This window comes from Equus caballus, chromosome 17 (assembly GCF_041296265.1).
Source record: "Equus caballus isolate H_3958 breed thoroughbred chromosome 17, TB-T2T, whole genome shotgun sequence".
Taxonomy (NCBI): domain Eukaryota; kingdom Metazoa; phylum Chordata; class Mammalia; order Perissodactyla; family Equidae; genus Equus; species Equus caballus.
The window spans coordinates 81469529-81495940 of NC_091700.1; the positions used below are offsets into that span (position 1 = coordinate 81469529).

The window sequence follows — 26412 nt, forward strand, 5'->3', positions numbered from 1 at the left end:
CTTTTTTACATGAAAGTTAAATTCAACATTCTAAGTGAGAAGAATAAGCATATATACACATACACAAATAATTACACTTATAGTGATAAAAACACAAAACTTATACCATATATATGATACGATATGTAGAGAATCTCCTATAGGTATGGGAATTTCCACTTTAAACTTCCCAGATTAGTTTGGAAACAGAGTGAAGATATCAGATTACTCTGTTTGGGCAAATCCATCAACATAGAACCTTTTAGTTATTTACCTATCTTATGTAGGGAAGAGTATATTTTTTGGGAGAGGGAGCTTTTCAAAGAAGCTCGTGGAGATTACATGCTATTAATAGGTGATAATATGTAGTGCTTACTCCCTTTGCTTCTATTTGCAATTGCAACGGCCACTAAACTTCTTAAGAATAATAATGATTTTTAAAAAGTGAACAAGATACTTCTTGTTTTAGATTCAAAATTTTTGAAGATCTTTAAGGGAAAAAAATAAAGTAAAATATAGTGAAGGACACACGGACCCTGAGAGAAATCTCATCATAAACTAATTACCTTATGAGAGCCGAGAGGTGGTGTCTGTTTTCTGAATTCAGCGCAGAGTGTGAGTGGGCTGGGGAAGGTTAGTCTGGGCACAGTGTGTGGTGGATGCTTGTTCTCCTCTGAACCAGACACCTTGGCATTACTGCTATGCCTAGTGAAAACTGTTACATAATGTGAGTTGAGAAAGTTGATTGACTTGGTCCTTAAGAAATGTAATAATGGGACTCTAGGGTTATTTGTGATGAACTCTTAAAACTGAGTCTTAGAGTAGAGAGATAAGTGCAGACTTCCACTCATACTCTCAAGACCATGGATGAACAAGCAGTTAATGACACATGTCCAGTACTGAGTGTAGAAAAGAGGACCAAATTTATTTAACAATCATTTATAGGAACAATATATATTGCTGTATATATGGGAGCCAGGGAATTTATTAAATTAACATTTAAAGTCTCTAATTTTTGAAAACTATGAGCCATATCCAAATTGAACATACTATAAAACTGAAAGACAAGGTAATTTCACTTAGGTTTTGGAAATTACATTGATGGTGTTGAACATTATGTAAAACTAAGGGAACTTATTCTGAATTGCTTATTGGTGTGAATGCTTTTTTTCCAATTGTTACAGAAAAGTTGAGTCAGAATCATGTGTTGGTTAAGGTAACAAATCAGGAATATCCAAAGAAAGCATATTTCATTCATGTTATGGAAGTTAATTGAGCACACAGTTAATGTTAGCAACAACTTTTTGATTAAATTACTGCTCATGAATTTGCCAAGTCATTATGAATCATTAAATTTTCAATCACTTGTGCAAATCTGTAGTCATGAGCACTTTTTTTTATTTTCTAATCTTTGGCATTGGTTATAATTGTAGGGATGTGTATATAAATTTACTACCTATTGCAAGACAAGAAATGAAGCAATATATATGAAAGCAATATGTAATTAAATCCAAATTAGATCATTTATTTTACAAATAATGCATTTACCTAATATTCTAAGCAATAAGACATTTTGATTAACAATGAATAAAACATGCTTGAAAATACTTTTATTATCTCAACCTCTAGCCTTTAGCTATGACTTTGCAATGAATAAAATGACCATCATTTTGCTCAATGATTTAAATACTCACTGACAGTAAGTTAAGTTTGAAATTGTCTAAGGCCATCATGTACAAGTTATTCTACCACTCTTTTCATAGAACCACTTAAATATTTCCAGAAATAATGCATAAAACCAGTATAATGAAATGAGTATTATCTTGCAAATCAATAGGACCTTGAATTTTAAGTTGCTTTTCTCTTCTAGGGGATTAAAAATCTATTTAGAAACTCAATTGTATCACTGTCATCTACAAAAAAATTTTGTGTGTGTCCCAATCATTGAGTAAATAAATATCTTCTGAGATGATGAATTCCACTGACAATTTGAGAAAAATAAGATAATGAAGGTAATATTTTTTTAAAAATTGGCTATCTTCAAATTTTGCCATGCATTTTAATTTTATTTCATCCAGTACATTCATTCAACACCCTACATACACAGTTATTACTTACACCTATTCTATCCCAGTTTGAGCTCATTGATGACCTTGGCAGCCATTGTACTCCTTTAAGAAATTAAAAGTATAAATTCATGGAAGCCTGATGTAAATGACAATCAAAAGTGACTAGCAGTGATTTCATGAAAAATGACACTTTTAGAGTTGCTATATATGATTTATTCCATTAAAAAAAAACTAAGAGCATAAATATCTGTAGGAAATACTTTTGATTGTATGTCTCAAACGTGATTCAACTATCTTACAATTTTGAAAGATTAGTGAACCAGGGTTCCAGATGCAAATTAAGGTGTGCCAATTAGTTGCAGTCTTGAGATATTTGGAAGGTCGAAGTGGGTATAATCTTCTTCCTGTTGCTGTTATTTATTCTTGGAGAGATGGGAGTTGCTATGGCAGCATTCTAACATCATGTCCATTCTCCAGTTCCCTGTGACAAGAGACAGTTGCAATTCTTCCAACATTTTAATATGAGTATTTAATCTCTGGCCAGTGGCTTTGGATGTCTATTCTCCAACCTTATGAGTATGAAAGGTCATTGCACTATGGTTTCTTGACCTTGACTTAGTTCCAGTGATAACCTGACAGCAAGTTGTTCTCCTAGAGGACTAGTTGTAAAGTGATACCTCAAAGAGCCCCAAGTTAGAACCTGATCTCCCAGTCCTTCAAATAGTTCTTTAAGTACCTAAATCCCTTTATTAAAATATCTAGAGTGGTTTTTGTTTATTTTGTTGAATTCTACTAATCAAATAATGAAAAATGTAAGAATGAACAAACAATGAATAGATAAAAAATCATATCATATCTAATTGAGTGATCAAGGGAACCAGTTCAATCCAGGCTGAGAGTTCAGAAACTAGAATACGCATGGAGAAATCTCGGTGATAATTCATGACAGTTGGGTATAAAGACCTCTAGGAAAAGGCTGAAATTAGGAAAGATATGACACCTAGTCTAAGTTACCCTGCAGAAAACAACCATTGGCATCAGCAAAATAATAATGATAAAGGTTAAAATCTGTAATGTAAAATCTATATAGTGGGCAAAAAGTCATAGAATAAATGGATTCAGGAAGTTGAATCTAGAGTAAATTCTCTAGAAGTAATAGGATTCAAGGAGAAGATGCATTTTTTGGAACATCTGCAGCAAACTCTACAGATCACTTCTCGGGCCAGACATCAACCAATATTCAAAACTCTGCGGATGAAGAAGGGACAGTGTTTCCTTGAGTTTGACATGCAGGAAAAATTTACATGTTCAGAAGCATTAAAAGGTGAGTAGTCAATTGATAAGTAATCCTGCAGTAGCTTCTAGTAACCTAGAGTTGGCAGTAGTACTTAAAAAAGAACTCCATGGGCACAAGTAGAAGAAAAGGAGATTAATTCAGGGAAGATCAACAGGAACGCAAGTCCACTGGGTTGGTAACTACCATTGCTTTGCAGGAAGATAGGTTTTGTTCAACTGGTCAAGTCTCTCACTGTAGCAGGGAGAGATCTACACCATGTTTTCTGTCAGAATACTGTCCATCAGTATTCCATGCTGGAAGGTGTCGTGGAAGTTGCTGCTGCATGAATTATAGCTCATTCAGATCATAACCTGTCACCAGGAGGTCAGTTGAGCAGAATGAACAACAATATACCAATGGGTATGTTACAATATGATTGTGAGGATAGTATGTCGACATTTCCTTTTAGCTGTTAGATTGTGTGGTATGGTTGATGACCAAAAGAGCATGTAAAAGCAATTTTTTAAGAGTGTTCCCTACATTGATTAAAAATTGGGGCTGATAGGGAAAATCTGGTGACCTTGGATTAGAAATGTTGGGAAATTAATAGGTGTAGGTACATACATCTGGAGGAGTAAACAGGGTTGCCATAGGAGGAGAGGAAGCATGTCAACAAGTAAGAGAATCTACTAACACAAGAACACTAACATAGGTATATGGAGAGAAGCTCACCAGAGATGAAACATAACCCAAGTTATGATATTTTAAGAATCCTCAGCATTAGTTAATGGGCTGTGATATTTTGTGTAGTTATGTGTGCCCACATGTGGAAAGTTGTCAGTAAATCTTTCAGCATTTTTAGGCAAATCTGAGCTAGTTTTCCCATAAGCTTCACAATGTATGATGTTGTTTCTGATAAGGGTGATTTGAAGTCCCTGTAGAGAGAGGAATCCACATAAGAAGAATTTTAGAAAGGAAGACTTGGAAGAGAGGTCAGAGCAACTAAGGTAACATAAGAGGAATGATCTAAATTGGCAAGCTATGTATAGAACTATGTAGGTATAAGATCAAATTTAATATTTATTTTCTTTATAATATTCTGACTATTCCAAAATTTTGAAAATGTTCATAAATTAAAAAGCCTTCAACTGTAAGAAAAGAAACCCAAAATAACTATGACTTTAATCAATAAGAAATGTATGATATCTACAACAAAAAATAAAAAATCAAGGATTGGTGATCCAGGGGTTGTTCAGTAGTTTAAAAATATTACTGCAATCTCTTCTTCATCTCTAGAATTCTCATAGTGTTGACATTTTGTCCTCTGATTGCAAGATGGCTGTTATATCGCTAAGCATCACAATTATATTCACAGTCAGGAAGTAGGGAAAGCCAGCTGGGATGATAAAAACCCTGTCTTCATGGCTCTTTCCTTTCATTAGCAAAGAAACTATCTCCAGGAATCTCCCAACAGACTTCTTATGCCTGTACTGTCACAAAACAGCTACGTGATCCTCTATGGCAGCAAGAGAGGCTGGAAAAGAAATAATCTGACTTTAACAATTTCAGTGGTGAGACATAGGCAAGAGTGGCCAAGTGTGTCTGCTCCAATGACTATGCATGTACTGTTTTTATAAAATTAAAATTTAAAATACCTCAGACTATTGAAAAGCATAAAATTGAGGTAATACAATGCATACCCCTAGATACATACTTAAATAAAAAAAAATTACCCATATATATAAATCTTCTAAGCACTCTATCTTCAGAGTCACACTCTTCCATCTCCGTCACAGGTAAATACTCACTTGAAGTTGATGTTCATTAGTTCAGTTCATTTGTTTTCATTTTTACTATATACACTACATATGAAAACACACACCTACACGCATGTGTGCATATGTACACTATATATAGTAAAATACAAACAAATTTACATGCATATATCAAGGAAATATAATAAAACAGTAAGATACATTACTTAGGCACTAAATGGGCAAAAACTTTAAAATCTGACAATACCAAGGGTTGATGAAGACTTGCAAAACAGGAACACTCATATGCTTCTGTTGCAGGTATAAATGGGTACAAATAATCTGGAGAACAATTTGGCGTTATCAGTTAACTAAAGATGTGCATAAATCAAATCCTAAGATTCTAGTTCTAGGTGTAGACACTAGGAAACCTTTCCCATATGAGCACTGGGAGGAATGAACAGTAAGAATCTTCATAGCAAGGTTTATAATAGAACCATTTGGAAACAATCTTCATTCTTGCAAGTAGAGAATTGGTAAATAATGCATAGCATTTTCCCCATTTTTAAAGTGAATTAAACAGCCATCAATATTGGTAGATAAATTTCACAAATATAATATTGAGCAGAAAAGCAACTGTCAAAGAATTTATTTAATGCGATATACTTTATAAATTTTAAATACATAGAAAGTAATCACGTATTACTTTCATAGAGTAAAAGGATAGAAGAGGAGACATTATCTGAAGTATGTTGGGACAAGCTAAGAGGTCAATTGGAAATAAGGAACAAAAAATATATATATATTTTTCCTAGAAGAGATAGTTAGGAAAAGGATATAGGAGATTAGGGGAGGAATATTATCCCTGGGGAATCATTTATGGTTTATTCTAATAATCTCCAACACTCACATATGAACATATTGATACGAACACATATTAAATCCATAATGAAGCCTAGAAATTAATAAGGAGAGAAGACATACGCACTTGTGCATGTACACACACACAAGCAAAACTCCATGAAGTTATATTAATTTACTGATTTCATTTAGTCAAAAGTATCAGAAATAAGCATGGTCCCTGAGAGCAAGAGGAGATGAAGCACATTTGGGGGGATGTTATTTAAATGCAAATTATTTAAAGAAAACTATTTCAAATTTTATTGTATTTGAATGCAAATTATCTTGGTCCTTATTTCAGTTATCTATTACTTTGCAACAAGCCACTTCAAACAGAGGTTCAAAATAATAATAATCTTTTTATGATTCATTGAGTTGGCCTGATGGCTCTTCTGCTTTACCTGGTGTTGACTTAGGCGCAGGGATGCTGTCATTACTTGCTTGCCTGGCAATGTGGTGCAGTCTGCTGCTCCGGAACTCTGCTGAGGCTGTCAGTCAGTTTCTCCAGGGTTTCTTCATGTGGGTCTCTCCACATGGCTGGACCTAGTTCCTTGGGGCATCATGGCTGATTTCAAAGAAGTATTCTAAGTGCTGAATGTAGATTTGTGGACCTCTTCATGTCCAGCCTTGGGAGTTAAACAGCATCACTTCGGCTTCATTTTGTTAGTTAAAACAAGTCACACGGGCAGCCCAGATTCAAGAGGAGGGAAAAAAGATACCACGACTCTGTGGAAAAAGGGGCAAAGAATTTGTGACTATCTTTATTATACCAGATCCTACCCTTAATGGTTAATTATTTACATTTCACTCATATGCAAAATACCTTCATGCCTTTCCAAGATTCTTCAAAGTATTGATCCATTACGGCAGCAGGATGAAGCCTCAGTTCCTGCATCTTGCCCCCAAATCATGTTCACCCGCAAATGAGGCACTTTGTTTGTGTTTCCATGGACCTAGCAACCTGTGAATTTAAAAGGTCATTTATCATTTTCCCCACACATCAAACACACTATGGTGAATGGGCACAGGATAACCAAAATATGCACTCCTATTCACAAAGGAGGAGGTATGGGAGCTACAAAGAGGTCACTGGTGCATAATAATTTTCTACCCAATCATATGATGCCAATTAACCTGAGGCAGGGAATGTTCCTGATTAGGTATCAACTCGTCTCCCTGGCAATGACTATCCATGCTTCTTGGCTCCACCCTCTGGGTTCTTGGTTCTGCCTTCTGACTTATTCTTTTTTTTTTTTTTTTGGAGGAAGATTAGCCCTGAGCTAACATCAGCAGCCAATCCTCCTCTTTTTGCTGAGGAAGTCTGGCCCTAAGCTCACATCCTTGCCCATCATCCTCTAGTTCATATGTGGGATGCCTACTGCAGCATGGCTTGTCAAGCGGTGCCATGTCTGCACCTGGGATCTGAACCAGTGAACCCCAGGCCACCAAAGCAGCACGTGATCACTTAACCACTAAGCCAGTGGGCCGGCCCCTGACTTACTCTTCTTTTCCATTGGAAATGTCCTGTATTTGTCAGTCTGTTTTTTGTCCATTAAAATTTGAAGCCAAAGACCTGTTTTCACTTTTAACTGCTGGCTTTTCAACTGAAACTGTTACTGCTCCTCTAAAAACTCTGTGTGCTTCTGATGTATCAAATTTTAAATCCACTCAATTAGAGAAATGTTCACATGCACAAATCTCTGTGGAGCAAGCATTTCTCTATTGCAGCCTGAGATTTAGGAGTTGTGAGACAGTGTCATTAAGATTCATAGAAGATTTTTGTCTATCTTAATGATTTTATGAAACACACACACCCTTAAGAAACTTAGAAGCTCATCAGTATAGTATAGAGATGCTAAGATGCACCACCACAAACATTTCTAAGTTTGTCATGAAGGATTATACAGCCACACACTTGACTTCATCTTGACCTTGAGTATTTCTTTAACTGGCAACACTTTGTGTTTTATATTTTCCCTGAGGCAATCACTTATTTTAAGTATTTTTTTCCAGAGAGAAAGTCTAAGAATAAGAAACAGTTTTATTTTCCAGCCATACAAGTCTTGGGGTGGAAAGCTTTCCTGTAGATTCTGTCTGAAACTTAACATTTCCTTCTTTAGGTCATTCTTCTTTATACATGCTTTACTATGGGTAGCTAATATAAGCCAAATAACAACTTTCAACTTTCGGACTGGAAATACACTTAGATCCAAAAATTCATTAGGTACTTTTTAAATCTTCCTTTATTTTCTTGCTGGTGCATAACACAGTTCCTACATTATCAAAGCTCTAAAAGCACTTTCCTCAATCTCCTCAGCCTTCCCCCTGCTTCTCAGGCCTCCAACTATGACTCACACTTGAAGTCAATGTTTTTTGCTAGTTTTCGCTTTTCTTGTATTATCATCTTATACCCAGGTGCCAATCTAGTCTAGCCATCAATCATTGTGTAACAATAACTTCCTGTCCCCAACTCGTCTCCTTAAAGCAACAATTTATTATTTTTAATAATTCTGTGAGAAGCACATTTATTTCCTGCTTCACTTGGTGTCAGGTGGGGCGGAAGGATGGCTGAAAGATCCAAATTGATCTCTCTATGAAAGCTAGAAGTTTGGAGCTCCCCTGGGGCTGTCGTGAGGGTGCCTCAGTTCTCCTCAGTGTGATTCTCTCCATTTGGTTACTTGAGCTTCCTCACAACGTGGTGGCTAGGTTTCAAGAATACGTTATTCATGCAGTGATATCTTAAGCTTCAGATTCCTTAAAACCCAGTCTCTGAAGTTAAGGAGTGTAAATTCTGTCACATTTGCTTGCTCAACAAATCTAAGGGCAATCCCAGATTCAAGTGGAAAGCAAATTAACATCAGCTTTCAATAGGAGGAGTGGCAAAAGATTTCTGTCAATTTTAATTCACCAAAGGTGAAATTATTTACAAAGTTGGGTACTTTCTAGATCTGGATGAACAAATGAAAAAAGATCCAAAAAACTCCAAAAGCCTTAATGACTATTGTGCCACAAACCTTTTATACTTATGGCTTTCATCTTAATTCTGGATTAATTTACATTGAAAAAGTCTGAACTTCCTGTACAAGGAATTTTTTAAACCAATATTGCTTATACTTATTTTTTAACCAAATTCAGTTTTCCTGTTTTCACCAAGACTGAAAAAGCAGCATCAATGCCCACTTTTCTCTGAGCAGTATATCCTTAACTCCAGCCATCCATCCTTACAGATCTCATTTTCCTCACACTCTAAAGGAAAAGAAAACTGATCTATTTTATTTTTATTTTTAGATTTTCATTATTACCCCTGCTCTATGCCTGGTCCCACATGGGAAAACATTCGCAACCTAAGTTTTCTCCATTGGTGTATTGGTAGCTGCCAAAAATATGAACGGATGAAAAAGATTGGACTGTAATATGAATGCTTCTGAATCGATGTATTTAATATTTCATGGAGAAAATTCATACTTCACACTTTATCCAAATTCCCATTTACATGATGAGACTATGTTGGTGCACATCTTGCTTATTTGGATAAGCTGTCTCTTCTCATCAGAAATGGCTCCTTTTCATTACTTCATCTGGATCAAAGTTGTTAACAGACAAGATAATCTCTCTGTCTTATTTCTTCTAAATTTAATTTATGAGTAATGGGGAAACTGATTATTTTTGCTCAACTTCTTTTCCTTTCTTGAGATGATACATTTAGTAAGAAAAAAATATAAATTTTTTGTGTGTTCACATCTCATTTATCAGTTATCCTGATTGCTATGTTTGTGTTGCATAATATTTGCCATTCAGAAATAAATTTTCCATCTGTTTTCCTTTACTCAATTCTAAAAGGAAGATAATAACAACAGTAATGTTTAGAAAATTCCATTTATACCATGGAATTAATATTTCTTTTACCACTGCCAGGAAACTATGACGACTAGTAAAACTAGAGTGGAAGGAGCAGATTATACTTTAGTGTCTTTACACGTAGTAGGGGGCATTCACTCTCAAGGAAAACCCAGGAAAAGATGAAAGACAGGAAAGAGAATCACGGCCACAAGTCAATTGGAAAACAGAGATTGGAATAGTCAAAGACAGGGGAAAGTATGCCAAATTATCTTAATCTCCAGAGTTACTTATAATGTGATTGGGGTACACATGCTGAGACTAAGAGCCCCAGCCACTATTAGAATGTGAGCTTCTTCTCAGTGACGTATGTCTGTTTGATTCACAGAAACATCCTACACATCCAATAGTGTCTGAAACATAGTAAGCACTTGATAACCATTTCTTTAAGTAATTAGTTAATTAGGGGTTATACCAAGTCTTTGCAATTTATAGTGTCTCTTATGGTGCCCAGACCACAGAAGATCAATATCTTTCATCTTTCATAGGTTAAATGACTTAAAAACAGGGCATCCTGATTTAGATCGCTATTACTGTCCTAATGTTTCAAGGTTTTTCAATTCAGGCCACATTACTGTACAATCAACAGGAGTAACCCCTTGGGTCAGATTCCCCAGTCCTAGCAGTTATCATCCCTATAGGATGGAATGGTCCCAGGCTACTTTCCTATGCAAGATGCTCTCAGTTAGGAGTTTTATACTAAAAGGGAAGCTGAGCACGGCAGGAGACAACAGCAATATTGTCCACATAATGGTAAGAATGTGAGAAATATTTACGCGCAATTGTTTGCATGGGAGATACCTTTATACTAAACAAGATTATTTAGGCCTTCCTAAAAGTACCTGTGAAGACGAAACTCTAATTTCAAGATAAGTAGATCAAAACCTGTGTTAACAATCTTCTGATCCACATTTCAGTTAGTCAGAGAACTACATTGTAAGTTTCCTTTTGAGACTGTCAGCAGCAGTAATTCCGTCTGAAGGAGTTAATTACTCTAGTTGCATGGGTCATACTCACTGAGTGCAGGGGTGACAGCAATGCTTGGCTACTGAAAGTATAGCAGCAAACTTGTTCTGCACATTGGAGAAAAATAAAATATTGCTATTTATAAGCAAATATCTTCTTAACTGATTGAGATTTATTTTCCAGTTGAATTAAATGTCCATTACCTCTTTTAGTTAATAACTTTTGGAAAGAATTCTAGAAGTAAAAATCTCTCTCATATACAATTAGAATCTTCTAAATTGGAATGTCTCCACAAAGAGAAATTCAGGTTCTAAAAAAATGCACTTTTTTCATTTAGTTAAAATTTTGGATTACAAAGTGAACAAAACTTACAATCTCTCTTTTTCCACAGACTCATTATGCAAAACTACTAATATTTTCATACATTCCAATTAAGTAAATGCAGAAGAATCATATATAAGAAAATAGAAGATTCAATGGTATGATTTTCAAAAGAAAGTTTGGAGAGCTAACTTTTACAAATGTAGAAAATTTTGTTCTATGCGAAAAGTTGGCAAACTATGGTCCATGGACCAAAGCTGCCCCCTCCCCACCTCCACTCCCGTTTGAGTTGGATAATCCATCAGCTGAAAATGTATTTTTAAAAATATTTTAAATGGCCAATTCATACCTACATATTATCCTAAATTTGCCTCTTGGGCTAGGAAATCTATAATATTGCTATCTTGCTCTTTATAAACAAATTCCACCCATCTTGGCTCTATGCATGTTCTATACATTATTAACCTAGTCATTAAGGATATCGACATATCTAACCTCAATCTCTTCTTTCTCAAATGATAGCAGAAGAGTTTCACCATCTACCTTTTCAACAATCACAGAACTAGCTTCTGATCTACAATCTCATTTTGAAATTGAGTAGCATTTCAAGAACTTTTATATCAGTGCAATAATAATAACAATAACAGTATATTAAGTTCATAAAGCAATTTCATTCATATTATAATATATAGTACTGACAAAATCCATGAATTAAACAGAGCTATCTCCATAAACCTGTTTTATAGGTGGAAAGGAAATTAGTATCAGAGAGGTTAAGTGATTGGCCCAGGGTTATAAGTCTTATAATTATGAAGGCTTTCCCTGCGACATTCTTTTTACATGGATTCATACGCCTCTTCAAATTAGTCTGAACTCTTAGTTCATTTAGCTAATTATGCAGGAAAAATAATGATAAACTAGTTATGTATATAATACCGAAGCCAAAAGATAATGAATATAATGCAATTAGCAGAGTTTTGTTGCAGTTAATGCATAAATCATAACAATCAGGTCACCCGGTAGACAACCTAGTAAAATGAACAAAGAGAGTTAACTATGTAACATGCACTATAGAAGATAAAATAGATTAATGGATTAATTAAGTGATCTCAACTCCACTAACGAGAACAAAAGCTTTAAATCAGCTACTTGTTTTCATTAAATCTTTGACAAATTTTAACAATGTAATTTTTGCAACCATCTATCCAGTTACTAATGACTTCTATGTTAAATTTCAGTTTCATTAAGCAATTCCAAGTCAAGTTAACAATTGACTTGCCTTTTGATAATAAGTATGTTCCTTACATGATTCCAATGTTGTCATTACAACTACAGATCCATAAATCTAGAAAACTTACTTTTAAATTTCTAGAGAAATCAAAACGTATATCATAAGTCATAAAGAAAGACAGCATTTAGGAGTGAAAATGGGATATTAAAGGTCACTGTTGTGAAAGACCAAGGAATAATTAATATACAAATTATACATATTTTGTTTGAGTGATATTTTAAGATTGTATTAAAACATAGGACCATACTGAAAATTTTTTAAAAGAATTAACTTTATGATTATTTGTTTACATGAGAAGACAGAGCTATCAAGGTACTTCTTTGAGTTCTTGGTTTTATTCAATGTTTATATCAGAAGACTTGAAAATGGCTTTAAATAACTTTTCAAAAAACACAAGAATTTGGTTGAAATTTTAGAGTCTTAAACATCTGATTTTTTCCAATTGTTTTTGGAAATAAACAACTTAGTAGGAAATATAATTATTAGGTCAGAAATATTTTCCTCAATACTCACTAAATGATGTGTAAATTCTTTTCTTCTACTTATTATTGTGGAGAAGTCTGGGCCTGGAAGGCTTTTTTCCTTTATTTTTTAATCACACACGCAAAAAATCTTTACATCTCCCGCCCTCACCTAATTTTTTAATAATTCCTGGTATGTGTTTAAAACAAAAGTATATTCCATTTGTGTTTCAGGTACTTCTTAAGCATCTCTTTTGGTTATGGCTTTTTAAAGTTTTTCTGTTGTGTAACAATCACCTTAAATCTAATCTTTTAATCCCTTTTTCTTCTTCTGCATTCTAGAAAAGCATTTTAAGATTATCCTTCACATTGCTGATTACAATTTCTTCACTGTAATTTCTGTTCTTACCTACTTAAAACGCACTTTAAAATTTCTATCAGGCTTCTATTTTTTATACAATCATATTTCATCTCATACAGTTCCATTTTCATGACATATTTATCTCGTTTCCTGTTTTCCTAGTTTGTTGCTGTTGTTGAGAATAAAAAGTAGATGTCTTGAAATAAGGGTTCTATGTCCATTCTGTCAAAGCATTGATATCCTCTCCATTTGGAATGAACTGGTGAGCAATTTTAACTGCGAAGTCCATAATAATTCCTTTCTCTTTTTTCCTCTTTAATTATTTTGAGCATGAAATGTTATATCCAGATCCAGTGTTGGCCTGAAATTCTCTTTGTCCTTCTCCTCTGATGACCCGGTTTCTCCTTGAATCTTTCTTTTAGGTCTTAAGATGGAAGGCAAATTAATATCAACAGCTCCAAGTTAGCTTTCTGTGGTGTCCAGAGTAGTTATCATATGATTTAGCAGGGAGTAAAAGGAATATTTTTCTAATTCTTCTTCTTGGTGATTGATGGCTTCTAATTTAAAGCAGTATGTAGTTCAACTCTTGCCCAAAGCATTACATAAAAAAATTTCAACTTCCAGACTATAAAAGCTTCATATTTTCTTTTCTATCTCTGTCCCTTGTTATCACTGAATTCATATCCCAGGTTTTCAATGTGCCACCACCTCCTCATACCTGACTAGTAATGTTTAGAATCACATGCAGTTCTGACGCTTACATCAATATGTGATAAGGGTAGAGTTGGGGCTTGAGGGGTTGTACAGCCCTGGCCCTCCAAGACTACATCCAATGCTGCATGAACAACTCACACTTTAAATCTAAATCTAAGCACTCAAGCTCACAAACAGTTCAAGCTATACTTCCAAGTTCAAGCACATATTCTAACCAATATATCATCCACAGAGGATGAGGATCCACATTCCAGCTCTACAACAATCTCAGAGTCTTTGTTTTAGAGACTCAGAGTCACTGAACATGGGCATGCTCTTCCCAGATCAGAAGCATTTAAAGGTCAGTGTACCTTGAGTACAACAAGAAAAGCAAGATCAACAACAATAATGGTAGCATAGCCTCAAGGGGCTTAGATACTATGTGTATTGGTTATAAACTTTGATTTTTAGCAAAGAAAACATCTCAAAAGAAGTTTCAGATAGAAAAGAATATATTAACTCACAACTCAAAATTCCAAGAATAAAGCTGAATTAAGACCTAGCTTCACTTATGGACTCAGGTATTTCACCTAAATGGGAAGTCCTTTAATTTTGAATTTACTTCATTTTAAACCACTTGTGCCTGACATTTCAATAGTTCTGGCTCTACACTCTCTCAAGTTTGAATACAGTAAAGAACATTTCTTCTTCATATTTTCTGCAAACCTCCTAGGATTCACTCTGATTGAACAAACTTGAGTTATGTACCATTCATGAAACAACCACTGTGGCTGGGGAGATTTCATACATTGCTTGACAGGATTTGGTCATAAATGTCTCTCATGGAACTGTCTGCAGCTCATGACACTCTTGTTGTCATGGTTTGCATGGAATAGAAATTGATACATAGGCTTCATTTTCTGTTGTTTGTTGGATATGATAATAGCATCTTTAATAAAACGCATTAAAATATCTTAAATTGTTGATTTCCTTAGAAGATGATGCAGCATAGTCTTAGGCTTTATTTTGGACCCTATCAACTGAATCACAACCCAAAATAATAGAGACTTTTCGTTTTTTGGAATGACTCAGAAAAGTGAGCTAACAAATTAAAACTTTCTCACAAAACTTGTGCCATGAGGCCAAGAAGAATATGCCAACATGTTGTGCAAAAGATGCTCTGTTACCCAGGACAATTTGGGAAAAAAGATAGGAAGGAGGATAAAAGTAAGTATTCAAGAGTCTGGGTGCCTGCGTTCAATACTGATCCTGCCCTTTGGTAATTGTAAGGCCTTGTGCATTTAATCTAATCTCTCTTTGAGGATCAATGACTAATTCATGCAAAGTACCTAGAGCAGTGTCTCTCACAAAGTAACTACTCAACAAAGCGTCTTTCATTAAACAAAGGAATAGAAGATGTTCAGCAGGTTCTAACTTGAGAAACTGAGAGGACGTCATTTCATTGGGTGGGATGTACAAGACTTTTTAGGTATTATCCCAGTTCAAGCTGTGCACATATAACTTTATGATAAAATAACACTGGACTAAAATATCTCTAAATATGCCACACTGCTGATGAGTAAAGCCTGTGAAAGATATGATAGTCTAAGCATGATATTCAACAAACTGTCTATAATATCTGCTGAAACCTTCACACATTTTTTGTTTCTGAAGTAGGTGGGATAGAACTATAAGGCAAGATCATAATTTGTTTTAAATCTATGCTACCCCCTATTGAAAAATTATGTGTCTGAATAATTCTCATATATGAGGTGGAAATAAACTTTGTCAAATTATAGTCTCAACCCTACTTTATTAATTACATCTGTCACCTTAAAGACATGTTTCCTCAAAGTACTTCTTAACAATTATACTTCCAAAACACGCTGGCAAAACCAAACATTTCATGAAACTCAGACATTTCTAACTGTGCCCAAAAGGTAACTGGGGTCCCATAAATATGCTGAGCAATTATTGCTTTACATATTTGAAGTATATGGAGAATTATCATTTAAAAGATATATTTATTCCCTTTTATTTTATAGTGTCAAACTCTGATGATTTTATCCTGCCACCTTTCTGACCATTCCAGGCTACTCTTTAACATTGATAACCTATAGTTTTATAGAATGGAGCTGTCAATAGAACTTTCTGTGATGAATTTGGCAGTAACTGGCCACATGTGGCTACTAAGCACTTCAAATACAGCTAGTGCAACTGAGGATCTGTATTTAAAATTTTGTCATATAACTACATGGCTAGTGGGTACTATTTTGACAGCACAGTTCTAGACTATTCTTTTTTCACTCAGAAGGATCTACTGGAGGTTTGAAATAGCCACTGCAGACATCAGCAACATGGCAGAGTGAGCTGTTCCCTTTATCTCTTCCCTTTTGAACTACAACTAAATGGACATTCATTGATCAACAGAGGATACTCACCCAGCATCAAGATGCCTGAGACATCTGCAAAGCTATGTGTCTGAAGGTGGATGGACTGCCCCCAGGGAAGTGGTGGAGAGAGGTAAGCACTCCCTTGACTCCTAGCAGCCCTGTGCACACACATGACCACTCTCCTGGCTGGCATGAGCAACCATAGCACCACTGTGGCTGTGCAGGTGGGAGTGCACCTGCCTCAGTACAACTGTGGGAACAGGCAACAGCAGTCCTGAGCCACCATGTGATCACTTTCTCATCCACTGGGAGAGCCCACTGTGCTGCTGTGGTCCCAAGGAGTGGCTGAGGCTCAGAACCTGTGAGAAAGCCCAGCCCACTGAGGACATTGGCCAATGTGACTGTAAGGAGAGGCAGTGGTGGATCTATGTACCTGAGAGAACAATTTCTTGGCTGGCATGAACACCCAGAGTACCACTGAGACCCTGAAGGTAGGAGCAAGCAGGGCAGTCCTAAGCTCCTGTGTGCTTCCTCTCCCATGCAGTGGGAGGGCCCACAGTGCTCCTGCAGTACCAAGGAGTGGCCCAGGCTCGGATCCTGAGAGGAATCCCCCCCCCCCCCCCGCCAAGCAAAGTTTCGAGTGCGATTGTAAGAAGAGGCAGCAGCAGGTCTACACTCCCAGGTGAATACTTCCCCAGCTGGCACAAGCAACCATAATACCCCACAACTTCCATAAGCTGGGATGGGATCAGAAACACAGCTCCTGCTTCCCCTCAGCAGTAGCAGGTGGAATCTGCTACTTGATACTACCACAAATGCCCCAGCAAAAGATTAGTTCATCAAACACTGTGAGAAACTACAGCAACAATTCAGAGCAGAAAGAGAATGACAGTTCTCCAGAAACCAACTCTGAAGTCACAGAAATTTACAATCCAGATGAATTCAAAACAGCTGTCATAAAGAAACTCAGTGAGTTACAAGAAAACTCAGAGAGTCAGTTGGATGAGTTCAGGAATAAAATTAATGAGAAGAAGGAATACTTCACCAAAGAGACTGAAACTATAAGAAAAAAAACAAGCAGAAATTCTGGATATGAAGAACATAATTAATGAAATAAATAATCTAGAATCCTTAGAAAAGAGAGCTGATGTTATGTAGGAAAGAATTAGTGATTTAGAGGATAGAAACATAGAATGGCTTCAGTTGGAGGAGGAGAGAGAACTAAGATTTCTATAAAAATGAAGGAATTTGAGAAATATCTGACTCAATTAGGAAAGCAACATAATGATTAATAGGTATTCCAGAGGGAGAAGGGAGGGAGAAAGGAACAGAAAGTTTGTTCAAAGAAATAAAAGCTGCAAATTTCCCAAACCTAGGGAAGGAGCTGGACCTACAACTACACAAAGCCAATAGAACTCCTGATTACATCAATGCCAAAAGAGCTTTTCCAGGGCATATAATAATAAAACTAGCAAAAGTCAATGAAAAGAAAAAATATTAAGGACAGAATGGCAGAAGAAAACAACCTACAAAGGAAGCCCTATCAGGCTTTCAGCAGATTTCTAAGCAGAAACCTTACAGGCTAGGAGAGAAGGGAATGACACACTAAAAATACTGAAAGACAGGGGCGATCAGGTGGTGCAGCAGTTAAGTTCGCATGTTCTGCTTTGGCAGCCTGGGGTTCGCCAATTCGGATTCTGGATGTGGACCTACACACCGCTTGTCAAGCCATGCTGTGGCAGGCGTCCCACATAGAAAGTAAAGGAAGATGGGCATGGATGCTAGCTCAGGGTCAGTCTTCCTCAAAAAAAGAGGAGGATTGGCTGCAGATGTTACCTCATGGCTAATCTTCCTCAAAAAAAAAAATACTGAAAGACAGAAATTTTCATCCAGGCATACTCAATCCACTGAAACTATGCATCAGACATGATGGAGAAATAAAAGCTTTCTGAGATAAACAAAAACTGAAGGAGTTCACTGCCACTATACCTCCCCTACAAGAAATGATTAAGGATGTCCTCATACTTGAACCAAAAAGGCAAAGGTTTACAAAACTTTGAGCCAGGAGACAAAAAAAATCAGAAAACTGAAGCTCTCTTTCAGAACAGGGAAGCAAATAATTATAACTTAAAAGATAAAGGGAGCGAAAGCATCAAAAATAACTATAAACATGTCACCTTAATGATAAACTTAGAACACAAAACAAAATAATTTTTAACAACAATAACTCAGACAGAGAAGAGAAAAGGGTTAGAACCTGTTTAAGCTAATGGAGATAAGAGGCTATCAGAAAATGGACTATCTCATCTATGAGATTGTTTATACAAATCTCATGGCAACCATTAAACACAAAATAAGAGCAGAGCCACCATTCATAAAAAAAGAGAAAAACTCCACAGAAAACCTCCAAAATGAAAAGGCACCAAGAAATACAAAGGAAGAGAAACAATGGAAACATAGAACAACTGGAAAACAAGAGATAAAATGGCAGTATTAAATACTCATATATCAAAAAATCACTCTAAAGGTAAATGGATTGAATTCTCCAATCAAAGGACACAGAAGCTGGATGGATTAACAAACAAGACCCACCAATATGCTGCCTCCAGGAAGCACATCTCAGCTCCAAAGAAAAACATAGTCTCAAAGTGAAAGGATGGAAGATGATACTCCAAGCAAATGGAAAACAAAGGAAAGCAGGTGTCACTATACTTAAGTCAGACAAAGCAGACTTCAAGATAAAAAAGACAATGTGAGACAAAGAGGGGCAGTACGTAATGATAAAAGGTCTTTCCACCAGGAGGACATAACACTAATAAATATATATGCACCTAACACAGGAGCGCCAAAGTACATAGAACACCTATTAACAGATCAAAAGGGAGAAATTAACAACAACATAATAATAGAAGGGGACCTCAACATCCCACTTACATCAATTGATAGATCATCCAAACAGAAAGTCAACAAAGAATTAGTGGATTTAACAGAAACACTCTATCAGATGGACTTAATAAATATATAGAGAGCATTCCACTCCAAAAGAGCAGAATATACATTCTTTTCAAGTGCACGTGGAACATTCTCAAGGATAGACCATATGTTGGAAAACAGGGCAAGCCTCAATAAATTAAAGAAGACTCAAATCACATCAAGCATCTTCTCTGACCACAATGCTATGAAACTGGAAATCAACTATGAGAAAAAAGCTGGGAAAGTCACAAATATGTGGAGAGTAAATAATATGCTACTGAACAACTACTGGATCAATGAAGGAATCAAAGGAGAAATTAAAAAAATATCTGTAGACAAATGAAAATACAACATACCAACTCTTATTGGATGAAGCAAAAATAGTTGTAACAGGGAAATTCATAGAAATACAGGCCCAGATCAACAAATAAGAACAATCTCAAATGTGTAATCTTAAACTATACCTAACAGAACTAGAAAGAGAAGAACAAAGCCCAAAGTCAACAGGAGGGAAGTAATAAAAAATAGAGCAGAAATAAATAAAATAGAGACTAAACAAACAGAAGAAAGGATCAATGAAACTAAGAGCTGGTTCTTTGAGAAGATAAACATAATTGACAAACCTTTAAGCAGACTCACTAAGAAAAAAAGAGTGAAATCTCAAATGAATAAAATTAGAAATGAAAGAGGAGAAATTACAACAGATACCACAGAAATACAAAGGATTGTAAGAGAATACTATGTAAAATTGTATGCCAACAAATTGGATAACCTAGAAGAAATGGATAAATGCTTAGACTCACAAACCTCCCAAAACTGAGTCAAAAAGAAATAGAGAATCTGAATAGTCCAATTAAAAGTAAAAAGATTGAAACAGCAATCAAAAACCTCCCAAAAAACAAAAGTCCAGGACGAGATGACTTCTCTGGAAAATTCTACCAAACAGTCAATGATTTAATACCTATCCTTCTCAAACTATTCCAAAAAGTTGAAGAACCTGGAACACTTAACTCATTCTATGAGGCCAACATTACCTTGACACCAAAAGCAGGAAAGGACAGAAAAGAAGGAAAATTACAGGCCAATATCGCTGATGAACATAGATGCAAAAATCCTCAACAAAATACTGGCAAACTGAATATAGCAATATATTAAAAGGATCATACACCATGGTCAAGTGGGATTTATACCAGAGATGCCTTGATGTTTCAGCATCTGCAAATAAATCAATGTGATATGCCACATTAACAGAATGAGGAATGAAAATCATGTGGTCATCTCAATAGATGCATAGAAAGCATTTGACAAGATCCAACATCCATTTATGATAAACTCTCAATAAAATGGGTATAGAAGGAAAATACCTCAACATAATAAAGGCCATATGTGACAAACCCACAGCCAACATCATACTTAATGATGAAAAACTAAAAGTCATCCCTCTGAGAACAGGAACAAGATAAGGGTACCCACTCTCACCACTCTTATTCAACATAGCACTGGAGGAATCCAAATTGGAAAGGAAGAAATGAAACTCTTGCTGTTTGCATATGACATAATTCTATATATAGAAAACCCTAAAGAATCCATCAGAAAACTGTTAGAAATAATCAACAACCACAGCAAAGTTGTAGGGTACAAAATCAACATACAAAGATCAGTTGCATTTCTATACACTAAAAATGAACTAGCAGAAAGGGAAGTCAAGAATACAATCTCATTTATAGTCTCAACAAAAACAATAAAGTATCTAGGAATAAATTTAATTAGAGAGGTGAAAGACCTATACAATGAAAACTACAAGACATTATTGAAAGAAATCAAAGAAGATATAAATAAATGGAAAGATATTGCATTGTCATGGATTGGAAGAATAAACATAATTAAAATGTCCATATTACCTAAAGCAATCTACAGATTCAATGCAATCCCAATCAGAATCCCAATGACGTTCTTCATGGAAATAGAACAAAGAATCTTAAAATGTATAGGGAACGACAAAAGATCTCAAATAGCCCAAGCAATCCTGAGACAAAAAAAACAAAGCTGGAGGCATCACAATACCTGACTTCAAAATATGTTACAAAGCTATAATACAGAAAACATATGGTAGTGGCACAAACACAGACCAACATATCAATGGAACAGAATTGAAAGCCCAGAAATAAGACCACGCATCTAAGGACAGTTAGTCTTTGACAAAGGAGCCAAGAACATAAAATGGAGAAAGGAAAGTCTTCAATAAATGGTGTTGGGAAAACTGGACAGCCACGTGCAAAAGAATGAAAGTAGATCATTATCTTACACCATACACAAAAATTAACTCAAAATTGATTAAAGACTTGAATGTCCGACTTGAAATCATAAAACTCCTAGAAGAAAATATAGGTAGTATATTCTTTGACATCGGTTGTAGCAGCATCTTTTCAAGTACCATGTCCACTCAGGCAAAGGGAACAAAAGAAAAAGTTAACAAATGGGGCTACATCAGATTAAAAAGCTTCTACAAGGCAAAGAAAAACATGAAGAAGACAAAAAGATGACTGAAAAACTGGGAGAAAATATTTGCAAATTGTATATCTAACAAGTGGTTAAGATCCAAAATATGTAAAGAATTCAACAACAAAAAAGCAAGTAACCCAATCGAAACCTGGGCAGATGACATGAATAGACATTTTTCTAAAGAAGATATACAGATGGCCAATACACACATGAAAAGATGTTCAACATCACTAATTATTCGGGAAATGCAAATCAAACTACAAGATATAATCTTACACTTGTCAGAATGGCTATAACCACCAAGACAAAAAGCAACAAATATTGGAGAAGATGTGGAGAAAAGGGAGCCCTCATACACTGCTGGTGAGAATGCAAACTGGTACAGCCACTATGAGAAACAGTATGGAGACTTCTCAAAAAATTAAAAATAGAAATACAATATGATCCAGCTGTTCTACTACTGGTTATTTATCCTAGGAAATTGAAATCAACAATCCAAAGAGATGTACGTACCCCTGTGTTCACTGGAGCATTGTTCACTACAGCCAAAACATGGAAGCAAACTAAGTGCCCATTGACTGATGAATGGACAAAGAAGATGAGATATATACATACAATGGAATACTACTCAACCATAAAAAAGACAAAATTGTCCCATTTGAAACAACATGATTGGAACTTGAGGGTATGATGTTAAATGAAATAAGCCAGACAGAGAAAGACAAATATTGCATGATTTCACTCATATGTGGAAGATTAACAAACACATGGACAAAGAGAAGAGATTAGTGGTTACCAGAGGGGAGGGGGATGGGGGTGGGCAGGGGGGTAAAGGGGAACATATGTATAATGACAGATAAAAATTAGACTATTGGTGGTGGTGATGATGCAGTCTATACGGAAACTGACTAATAATAATGTACACCTGAAATATGACTGTTATAAAACATTATGACCTCAATAAGATAAAAAAGTATTAATCAAAAATAAATAAATAAATAACCACTGCTATGTTCCCACTGGCCTCTTTGAAGTCTTCTCTTGTTTGCCCATAAACAGCTCCGGTTAAAACTGCCACAAATGTTAATGCTTACATTGTTTTCCATGTTTAGTCTTTTTTTCTGCGTTTCCTGTATTGGTATACAGCAGACTTATTTGTTAAATATTTCATTTTGATTCCACATCTTAAATATCTCTTAAATCTGTTAGTATCCTTCCCTCTCATTGTCACCTCCCCGATTTAGGTTCTCCTAGTCTCTTTGGTGGGCTACTATACAAATGCTTTTCATAGATTAATATTGTAGGTCTCTTGATGGGATCTTGAAATGCTGCAATGAAGATTCAGCAAGATTTAACTTTTCTGTAAAGACTTTCACAACTATGTTTTTCTTCGTTTGTGCTCCAATGCACTTTCTCCAGATCTCTATTATCATACATGATCTCTTTGGCTGTTACGTCTCACAGCTCCAAATTTTTTTACCCTGAGTTGTAATCTCCTTGAGAACAGAACCATAGCAAAATGATATATCAGAATGGTACTAGTCATACAAGAGGCTTTCCATCACTAGTTGAAGGAATAAATATGTCTCCATTTAAAAAAAGATTATTTAAAGTACCAACACTTTAACTCAAAGAAATATATCACACTTTGGAGAAATCCCAAGTAATAAAGGAAACATTTAGGAACTAGTGTGAGTTATACACACACAGAAAACATATTTCAACAATCGAGAAAGATAATTCAGAGTTAAGGAGTTCTAGTAAAAGTAAGAAAAATATACTAGGTAAAGAAAAAAATGTATGCCTAAGTATATGAACTATATTTATGTATATGTATGAGTAATCAAAGTCTTGCAATCATTTAACCTGTAATTCATTTTTAGACATAGCCTTAGAATATTATTTTAATATAATGTTGCTTATTTTTACCATCCCCAGAGTAATATCAATATACTTACGAAGAGGCTAAGAAGATTGCAAGCATGTAGATGAACTTTCTGTAAGAGATGAGCTCTGCACTCTAATCATATCACCCATGACTACATCAGGTAACAGACTCTCACAGGTAAGTGCTGACTGGGAGCTCTGAGCAGCCCAGGGCTTCAGAAACTGGAAGAGCTTCATTGTGAGAGGAAATTGGGATAGGAAAAAGAAATGTAGATAAATATTATCAATACAAAAGTAGTAGATATTTTGGAGTGGATCTTGAGAACTAGGACAAATCTTTGGAAATATTGAGAAGCATGACAGAGCCATAAAGATATTCCAACATACGTTTGGCCAAGTAATTATACTTAAATCTAAAAAAATAGTTTAGATAAAATCTGATATAGATAAAAATTTTTGCTATCAGTTATTCACAGAAGTAAAATAATTATAAATATCCAATCTTTCTGAGAGTAATAATTCATTAATTAATCTGTGATAAGTATCCTATACATTTATAAGTGTATTTTAGTGCTTCTAGAAAACTCATTTCTGATGACATTAGGTTTTCTCTATCTCTTAGTAATACACTTAATTATAATAGATTTAATAAATGCTTTATGATGTCATAAAAATGTTTATGTAATCAAGGCAAATAAAATGCCTTTATAAAATATAATCACATATTTAACAAGATCATATATATGTAAAACAAGTAAACAAGCTCATCACAAAAATGTACATAAAGAATAACTTGAAATAAGTTACCAACACAAGGTTTTTGTCATTGAGTGGTTGGAATGTATTTGGAGTTTGATTCTTTTAATTATTTCTAAAATATTCTATAATGAACAGAAGTCAATTTATCATGAAAGCATAAAGTACAGTCAAATTGTTATTACGTACTAGGAGAAACCTAATCAGTGCCGTGATTTTGCCTATAATCTAGTCTTCAAAAGAATTTGTACAAGACTTAAATTTTCATGAAGTGCAAAAGGAGGAAGACACATTTTTTAGATGCCCCCAAACTTTGGTTGAGTTCAGAAATAAATTTCTTAGAAATTCTTTTTTTCTTTTTATACTTCCAAGTGTTGGACTCAGGCTACTGTATACAGTACATGACTCCATGATGTTTTAAAATCACTTGCCAGAAATAGCACAGGACTGCCCATAAAACTCTGAAAACCTAGATATCAGAAAGGATTTGACAAAGCGCTTTTAGCTTTACTATGCTGCCTCTGCGTTCAAGGCACAGGCTGGAGTACTCTCCCCCCTTCAGTGCTATATAAGAAGGTAAAGGAACATATTAAAGCTTATGAGAGAGAAAGAGATTAAAAAATTTGCATTTATTCCTCTCCTTCCTTCCATTCTTACTTACCTAGTTTGGTCTTTGCTTCTTCTACTTACAATATACACATTTTCTACTAAAAGAGATAGTGGTGAACACACAATAAGGTGATCTCCAATAAGTTACATACTTGTATAACTCCTTTAATATGGACAGGACCTATTAATTGTTTCCAACCAATGTAATATGGCAAGAATGAAGGAATTTGCAGATGTAATCAAAGTCTCTAATCTGTTAACTGAGTTCATCAAAAGAGACTGTCGTGGACGGCCCAATGTAATCAGCTGATCCTTTTAAAAGAAGGCCCAGGATTTGCCTCCAGTTAGAGAATCAGTAACAGAAGCTTTCTCTCTCCATTACTACCTTTAAAGTAGCCATCTGTAGATTTCTACAGCCACAAAGAAATGAATTCTGTCAACAAGCTGAGGGGGCTTAGAAGCAAGTCCTTCCCTAGACAAGCCTCCAGACGAGACTGTAGCTCTGCCAGACCTTGATTTCAGCCTTGTGAGATCTTGACCCAAGAACTTGGCTTAGCCAGCCCACACGGCTCACCTATAGAAAGTATGAGATAATACATCAGCATTGTTTCAAACCACAAAGCTTGGTGATTTGTTTTACAGCGCAGATAATTACTACAAGGATGAATTAGTTATATACATATCTTTGAAGTAACATTTTGAAAGCTATGCTAATATTTTTGTTCCACAAATATAATAAATGCATTCAATACATTTAATCCTTACAACAACCCTGTAGGTATATTAGTATTTTTGCTGTGTGCTATCTTATTTGAGAAAACTGACATTCATTGAGTTCAGACACATAGCTCCAAAGATAGTGGCTGATACAGGATTCGGACCCAGGTCTGTTTTATTTTTATGCCTATCTCTTGCCTATTGCTCTTCACTGGTGTTCATTCGATGATTGGTATGGGTGACACAAAGCTAGCATATCTGCAGATGGAATTAATTACATACACAGCTAAGGAAAATCTGGCATAAAGGTGTTTGTTGTGCTTTGTCTTTTGTTTTCGCATTTTAATACCATCGTGCATTTTGGAATGAAAGTGCTAGCTGTCTTTAGATTGAAGGAAAATAAACTCATAATGGCAAAATGTTACTGATATAAATGTTTTGGGGACAGAATAAGACAAATGCTGTTGCAGGTCTAGTTTATCAGGCAAGGATGTTTGCGTTCAGGCTGGCAGTGTGCATTTCACAAAGACTGAATTGCTAAGAATAGTGCAGAACTGGGGCACTGCTTAGAACACAGTGCAGGAGAAATATTCCATTAGTTATCAGA

General features: G+C 35.4%; 1 long non-coding RNA gene across 1 annotated transcript in view; it reads right to left on the reverse strand.

Annotated features, from left to right (window-relative positions):
* Nucleotides 1-1634: 1634 nt before the first annotated feature.
* LOC138918473 (uncharacterized) overlaps nucleotides 1635-26412 on the reverse strand; it is a 33192-nt gene continuing 8414 nt past the window's right edge. Inside the window, exons 2-4 of the long non-coding RNA XR_011427883.1 lie at nucleotides 6802-6939; nucleotides 6380-6704; nucleotides 1635-4858 (exon numbers count right to left, since the gene is read on the reverse strand). This is a non-coding gene — a long non-coding RNA (uncharacterized lncRNA). The remainder of the gene's footprint in view (nucleotides 4859-6379; nucleotides 6705-6801; nucleotides 6940-26412) is intronic.